The sequence below is a fragment of the Kryptolebias marmoratus genome, linkage group LG11 (assembly GCF_001649575.2).
Source record: "Kryptolebias marmoratus isolate JLee-2015 linkage group LG11, ASM164957v2, whole genome shotgun sequence".
In the NCBI taxonomy this organism is placed as follows: Eukaryota; Metazoa; Chordata; class Actinopteri; order Cyprinodontiformes; family Rivulidae; genus Kryptolebias; species Kryptolebias marmoratus.
The window spans coordinates 2236660-2245458 of record NC_051440.1 but is presented as its reverse complement, the minus strand read 5'-3'; positions in this window follow the sequence as shown (position 1 = coordinate 2245458).

The following is an 8799-nucleotide window of genomic DNA, read 5'->3' as shown; positions in this document are numbered from 1 at the left end:
AGAACCCTCAAGCTCCCAGGCCTCTGGTAGAGGACCCGAGCTCAGAGGATGAAACAAAGACCACCCGCGGAGGGTGAGAAGGGAATTTTTGAATTTTTTTATATATATATATATATATATATATTTAGAAATCTTTATTAAATAAAAATAAATGAATAAAATCTGTTATGTGGAAGACAGAAGTTACTTATTCTTTTATTAAAGTAGGAATTTAATCATTTTAAACTGCAATATTTTGTCACATAAGTTAAGGAATTACCAGCAGCTACCGGTTAACCCACCTTAAAGGATGTTAGTTCATGGTACATGATATTGATTTAATTAGTTGGTTGGGTTGGATTAACAAAAATTACTCAAATAAAGTTTTAATATCATTAAAGATGGAGCTGGAGGGAGGAAGAGGTTAAATGAAATATTACTGATTTAAACACATTCTGTAAACATATTTAACTATGAAATGATGTCATGTACACATATTAAAAACACAAGTGTAAATAAAGAATAATTATGTATGTTTAGCAGGTCTCACAAGTTTAAGGTACAGTGTGTAATTATTCAGTCTTCCTAGCTTTCAGTAAAACTTTGTTTGTGCGCATGTGTGTGTATTGAATGTATTTATGATTTCAGCAAATCTTCGTTATGTATGTGACTATAGAAGTAATTTCCTATGTGTAAACAATGTAATTCACCCAGAGAGCCATAAAAACATAATTCAGAACTTGACTGTAGTTTTGTAAGCAGCTGCTCATACAAAATGAAAATAAAATGTGATGATAAAAAACAAACAAAAAAACTGCCAGCAGCTAACATTATGAACTCATCACAGTGAGAAGATAAATCAGGCCAGTATGAGCTAAAAGAAACTCAATGTCAAACTTTAAAATGGTTAATGAACAGAGAGATCAACCATCAGTATTTTTTCTCAAAAAACTCAACAGCTATCCCAAAATCAAACCATCTTCAATATGTAGCAAGGATTGTGTCACCCAGAACAAAGACTAGTTCCTCTTCATACAAATCAAAGTCACAGGAAGGTGTGAACCAGAATTTATGATGCACATCCTAAAGTCTAAGAAGAATAAAGGCAGGAGGGGAAAAGTGTGCCCCCTGTCTTTTAAACTTAGTGATGTCTTTGATGCAAAGGTACTATGAGTCTCTGTGTCCATCAAAGGTTGATCACTTCATTCTCAGCTAAGACCCCTCCTGTCTTTCAATCCTAGGGTTGTCTCTGATCCAAAAGTCCCCTGTTTCAATTCAGCAATCATCTTCCAAGTAGCTAAAAGCTTCATGGGTTCACTCGGTCTCACCCAGGTAATGGCCGGTTCATAAAAGTGGGTGGGGCACAACCCTGCTGAAAAAAAAAAAAACTAAAGTAGTTCCTCATAAAATTATGAGGATAATATATTAAAATTACTCAATGACTTAGCTTCTTTGTATTGTTTTGTTCTGCATTGTCAGGTTAGTGGGTGTGGTTGGTATAGTTTGAATCCAAATGAAGGCAGACAAGGAGCTTAAAAAAACTAATTTATTTAAATAATAGAACAAAGCAAATGGCTGATGGGGCAGCAAAACTACATCCAGATCTATGAGGAACATGAGCACAAAACACAAGGAAAACCAGACAGAGCATAAGAATGACAATGAACCAGTGAATAGCAGATGATGATGAACAGGTTTTAAAAATTGAGGGTAACGAGTAAGTGGAAACAGGTGACTGATTACAAAAAAAGGGACAGGTGTAGGTAGTGTTGTGAAAGAAAACCAATTTCCAGGCACTGTTAGATGAAATCATTCAAACAGGTTTATTTATATGTTGTGCACAAAATATAGAGAGCAGTAAAGACACTAAAGACAATTAAGAATTAACATCAGAGTCCCAGGTCCGAATCGGGAAGCTCCGAATCAAAGCTCTTGGCCCCCCAAATCAACACAGGCGCTTTTATTAAATATATTGAAATACTGGACCAGAAGGAGTAGTTAGGGAAAAGCAAGTCAGTCTGGTTCCTATGAGCAGAAAGTTCAACATCACTCCTATAAACAAGTTCATTCTGTGAGAACCCATGGGACTTTGAATAGAAGTCATAACATAATCAGGACTTATCAACAGGTGTCACCCTATAATAAATTCTGCCATTACAGTGGTGAGGCAGGTTGACAGAACTACTGAGGGAGAGTGAGTGATGCACAAGGAACACAGGGAACAGAACAACAAAAGAAAACATATAAACACTGGAGAATAAACTAAACACAGGGAACACAAGGAACATGAAACAATAAACCTAATAGAAAGTTAAACTCAAAGATACCCAAATCCTGACATGTGTTTTTCAACTATTTTGACAATTTCAAAATGGAATTTCGAATGTTTTTTGGTGATTTGTTTTCAGTCTTTTACTTATTTGCAGTTATGGGGCAGGAGAATTCACCACCTGCATTTGTCAGTAGATTTATCATATCGCCTGTCGGCAGTGATCAGAACTGCAGGCAACTCCATAGAATCTCATTGGGCCCCATGGATATATGCTGCTGGTTTTAGCTCACTGGTACAGATACTACTAGCTCTAGACCTTACGTGATCTTATTCAATACAGGAATAGTGTGCATCAAAACCTGCTGTGTCCAACAGTTGAGATTTTCTGTTTCAAAATCTAACTAAATTTAGAAGATAATTTCAGCAGCTTGGAGCAGACAGCCAGGACATGAACCAAACACAGACAACTAAAGACAGAAGATATATAACAGGACATTTCATTCAACATTCATTGAATTAATATATTTTTGGATTTATGCATGCCCACTGCCATGATCAGCTGCCTGCATCCTTGGGTCCTCAACCAATTACCATATTTGTAAAAATCATGACATATTTAGTATTAATGGATTCAGTGTGGGGACCCACTAAGACGGTTTAGGTTCCAGAGTTTCATGCTATGCTCCTAACTTCAGGACAGGACTCAGATGTTCACCTACACCTCAGGGATAAAAGTCACTCTTCTGAGGACAATAATCTTCATAATTTAGAAAGGAGAAGACAGATAATTTGAGAGGTGGGTGAAGAAAGTAATTTGAGTCAAAAGAGAAAATTTAACTTTAAACAGAGAAGGAGGTTTCAGATTTCAGCTTTCTAAAACCGACAATGGAGCATTAAGCCTGATACCCAGTCAGTTTCACTCTAATCAACACCTTCAAGCATGTGAACAAAGCTTTTCTTGTGAGTCAGGCAAACAAAAACCCTAATGACTCTCCACTGTGAGCAAATTGAGTGTAATCTGCATGTGAATCAAGGTTACGTGAATAACATCTGTTTAAAAGCTTGAACTCCATACTTTCTACCTTTTAAATTGGTAAAGCTCCTCAGAAAAATGAAGATCCTGTTGTTTTTGTCTTTTAACCTTTTTTTGGATTTACCATGTCCTGGCTGACTGAGAGTCCACACCAGCATTTGTACTGCTCATTACCTTTATTAAACCAGATAAAAACAACAACAATGAGAAAAAGATCTCTTTTACAAAGGGTGACCTGTCAAAAGTAAAATGATTGGTTGCTTCTCCACTGATTGGCCTTTTGTCTCTATTTCAGTGTCAGTTGAATGCAGTCAGACAGCATTGTGAGGCAGAGCTGCTGTACTCCTACCAGGCCACTAGATGGAGTCATGGAGCTGCAGCCCGTTCACTCACACACTAATTTACTTCAGTCACAGTTCACATTCAGTCGCATTTGAAAGCATTTCATCTGATAGATGATGCAACAGAGGATCATCGATGTTCAGAGCATCAGACCCATCCTTCCTGTTTAGTTTTTAGAAGCTGTTATTTTTTTAGAGCTCATCAAACAGATTACAATATATAATTCTTATTGTACATATACACTCATTGGTACACTTAAAAACATAATAGTGACAAAATAGTGCATTAAAAACAATAAGCAATACAATGCACTAGCTTCTGCCCTTTTGTTATTTTTTCCATAAAATGAGAAAAGAAATAAAGAAAAGAAAAAAAATGAATAAACAAATAAAAACAAGAAGAAACCCCAACCTCCTTCACATCTCAGCACACTTAAGACTACACACCCACACAAAAAAACCTCATATGCCATATATACACCCATATTCATAACCAAAACAAAATATCATGATGACAGGCACCTTCATCATTGGGCAAAACCTCCAAGTTTGAGAAATGGGAAAGAAAACATTGCCATTTTATATATGTACACCCTCACAAGGTGTATTTAATTTTCTCAAGCTTTAAAAAAATTATGTCCCTAACCCACAAGGATATTGAGGGACATTTATCCGACTTCCAGTGTAACAATAAAGAAAGTTTAGCAATTAAGGATGTGAAGGCAATAATATCCTTCTGCGCAGAATTTAGTCTTAAAGAAGAGTTGAGGATACCAAATATAGCGACAAGTAGACTAGGTTGCAAATTCAGTTTGAAAACAATAATTGAGAATTAAACGAAAAACAATACATCTGGTTCAGTGGATTCACACACACAGGCAGCTTGAGTGTTGAAGCAGACTCAGGAACACTAAACACGTACAGAGCACAAACAAACAAACCAAAAAAAAAAAAAAAAAAAAAAAAAATCAATATTTCTCAGACAAGAGAAATGAGAGTTGGCCAAGACTGTTTACCGGTAGTAAACAATGTTTCAGCAAAGACCTGCTCCTGCTGACTGCCTTAAGAATCCTTGAGACCGTTGATGAAGATTAGCTGCAGCTGTGTGTGGTTGACAGGCCAACCCATTAGGGAGACAGGAACAGCAAAACAGGTGACATGATGGCAGATTACCACAAAACAGCATAGGGATGAAACTTTGTGCTGCAGTAGGAAGTCAACAAACAGCAAAGTTCCTCAAGACAAAGGTCAAGTATGAAACAAAACTATGTTACAGTTTGTTCAGACAGAGGACCCCTCTCTATTTGACGTGTGAACTCTACAGACTATAAGCCTTCTCGTGAGTTAAAGCTCACCTGGGGTGGAGGCGGGGCAACAGTCAGTGCCTTACTTGCAGCAGACAGCGCTCTCTTTAGAGAATCAGGGAGGGATTTCTGACATTTTCACACACAGAACTTGAGACCAGCTGTCAAACACACACTGAACTGTTTAACAGCTGGAAGCTGATAAACGTGTGGTGAAGCAGATTGTTGTGGTTGATATTGAGAGTGAATGCAGCCACACCTTTATCTTTTTACTGTGAAAACATTTGGTGTGACTTGTCCGACTGAGTGGGAGTCAGAGGAAAGTTCCCATCTGAACCCTTCACATGCAACTCTCAAAAAACTCTTTTAAAAGTCTTCAGTTGATCTAAAATGCTGCTGCCAGAATTCTGATGAGAGTTAGGAGTTAGAAAGATTTCTCCAGTTTTCTCTCCATTGGCTTCCTGTCAAATTCAGAAAAGAATTTAAAATTTTACTTCTAACATACAAAGCTCTCACCAATCAAGCTCCATCTTATACTAAAGACCTTATTGTTCCATATTTTCCTAACAGAGCACTTTTTTCTCAGACTGCAGGTTTACTTGTGGTTCTGAGAGTTTCTAAAAGTAGAACAGGAGGCAGAGCTTTCACCAATGTCACCAATGTGCTGCTCAGGATGGGAGACTGCGACGAAGTGTAGATTCAACGCAATCTGCTGGCTTTCTTAGATAGATAACTTTTACTAATTGTCTCTTTATAATGTATGTGAATGTTTTTGTACAGAGCCCTGAGACAAATTTTGTTGTGACTTGGTGCTACAATAAACTGAAATGAAGTCTGCAACTGTGTAATGCAGGAATGTCAGACTGCACAGCTGAACACCTCATGGGTCAAGGATGATTGATTTCAAGGTCACAGGGTCAAAGATCTAGGCCACACATGACCCCTTCGTTAAAACTTTTGTTTAGGTTTGTTTTTAAATTTCATTTTTTCCTAAAATTTCATTATATAAAAGAAGAGATGGAAGTTGCACATGAACTGCCACTGTAGTGACTGGACTGTGAGCCATCCATCCATTTTCTTTACCTGCTTCTCCTTTCCGGGTCGCAGGTGGACTGTGATGTTCTCCAAGTGCTTCTAGTTTGAACTGAATCACGTTTGACTCTAATTAGGATAAGGGTGAGTTGAGTTTTGTTAAGGATCATGTTGTTGGTGTTGAGGATTTGTGTGACCATGGAAAGGTAAATGCTGACGTGCTAAAAATAGGTGTAAAGCTTTTGAGCTCATGTTAATTTCCATGGTTAGGCATAACAGTGTTGCTCCATATGAGTTTTGCTGCTCTGTTTTTTTTTCCTGTAGTGTAGCTATTATACAGTTTAGTCTATGGTGCTTTAGTCTAGGGAGCCTATTTGCGGTGTGTGTTGGGGTTGGGGGGGTCAGTTAGTGGCTAGTTGGTTCTCCATGCCACAGTACCGACAGCTAGTACTTCAGAAGCTGAAGGATGAGTTAGGTAATTTTATTTAATTACTTGTTTTAAAGCCAGAATGTTAACTGCTGCATTCCATTGGTCTGGGGTTGGAAAATGGTTCAAGTTGAAAAGTTTTTTCTATCGCCTTCAGAGGTGTGGAAAAGAACTGTTAAATTGCAAAACATTGTGACGCTGAATGGTGATGAAAAGGCTCAAAGACTCCGTTAAGTCTATTTAAACATGTAGAAACATACTGTATATCCAAAACGTTGGAATGGGGCAACAAAAGACTGTAAAAGTAAGTGGTACACATAAGAAACAGCTGGAGGAGCGATCTGCAACTAATCAGGTTAATTAGCAACAGCGAATGTGATGGGAGAGACTGTGCTACAACTGTTGCCTGGATTTCTTCACCAGAGTAAAGGTTGATTTATACTCAGCGAGAAGTGAAGAAATCATTTTTAAACTCTAAATGTTTTGTTTGTTTTTTTTTCTTTGCAAAAAATTAATTGTTTTTCTGTTTGTGGTCTTATGGTATTGAGACGTACTTTTCCATGTCAACATTTTAAACTTTACCTATTCAAAATCTCGACTAGAGTTTGCCAAACTCTATTTAATATGATGTATGAGATTTAATCTGAGTTTTCTTCAACAGTGGTTTTCTCTTCACCACCCTACCATAAAGCTCAGACTGGTGAAGAACCTGATCAACAGTGGTTGTAGCTCAGTCTCTCCCATCTCACCTGCTACAGCTTGGATCTCCTTCAGAGCGCTCACAGGTTCTCCTTCTTCACGTTCACTCAGTCTGTGAGGACAGCCTGCTCTTGGTAGATTTACACGTCCCACATTCCTTCCATTTCTTGATGATGAATTTAACAGAACTCCGGGGGATGTTTAGGACCTTAGAAATATTTTTCTATCCATCCCCTTACTTTTTAAATTCAACTCAGAAAAAAGATTATGGAAAAGTAAAAGTCATTTTAAAGGGGGTGAATTTTATGCATTCACTTATTTTACATGACATATTTTAATGTAATTGGTATTATTCTATAAAAATTTTATTTCATTGCATCTCAAAGTGAGCAAGGCATTGAAGGCATTGAAGAGGGCTTTAAAAAAAGATTGTAAAGAAAGTCAATTTATATTGACCCTGTAAGCATTCAAGAGGGGAGAATACATTTTTATAGGCACTGCATATATATATATATATATATATATATATATATATATATATATATATATATATAAAGGGGGCAGCGTGACCGACTCAAGTAACTTAAGTGAACCGGACCACTTTAGTGAGTGACTAAATTAACCTGAGTCCATAAAGTGAACCAGATTTACCAGCTCTATTCTGGCCCCAAGCAGTGTACTAAAACTGTCTAGTCCTCTGTCTCTCCATAACGGTCTCCTCTGCCCTGTTCTGTTATAGCAGCACTCTCTGGTGGCAACAAGCAATTACAGCAACAGAACAGAACAACAATGCATTTATTTTAATACTGAAACTCTCAGAAAACAATCACTGAGTGTACATTTACAACTGATTAGCTTTTGAATTCATTTTGATTCAAGATGGCTGCCAATGGCCGCTAATTGATTTTAGGAAGCACAAAAACAGCTAGAAGTCAGTCAGTTTTACAGATATTGAGCTAAAATCAGATCAGGTGTGATAGTAGCTGAGAGTTATTCCCAACACATAATCTGGGCACTAACATATCTCACAAAATCTCACAGGACCACATGAGATTGCAAAAAAGGTTATCTACAAACTTTGACCAAAATGGCTATAACTCTATTGTTTCTCACTTTGGGATGTAAGCCAATGGGTAATCTGCATTTCTTTAAGGACTGCTAGGCCTTTAATTATTCATGTGACTTTCGTGTGGCTTCATGTTCAGCCCATATAGCTGACTTTCTGTCCTGTAACATTTGAACTGTCAGCTGCTGCAGTGGTTTCTGTTTTAATGCTTTGGCTCCTGCAGCTTTTTGTTTGGCAGAGAATAATGCAGGCGGGGCAGCAGCCACTGCCTGACCCGTCCAATATCTGCCTTCTCATTAAACAGCCACAGAACATCAGACCGTTAGACAGCAGCTTTAAGGAGTAGAAATTAAAGTGAGAGTATAGCTGGTGTAATTAAAGCATGAGTCACATTCCTGAGCTATAGAGTGAAACTGAAATAGTTTCTGAGATGGAGCTGCTTTGTGTCACTGCAGAGGATTACAGGGAACCAGCTGACTGGGCCTTCTAATTTTATGGGCTATTTGTGTGGAGACTGATGGGTCCAAAACAGAAGCTATAGCATGTTCCAGATGTGGGCAGCGCTCTCCTATCCTGCCTCCTCCTCCCAAAGCTCAGCTGGTGGGAGGTGGGTGGAGGAGAAGGAGGAGGAGGAGGGCTGTAAGAG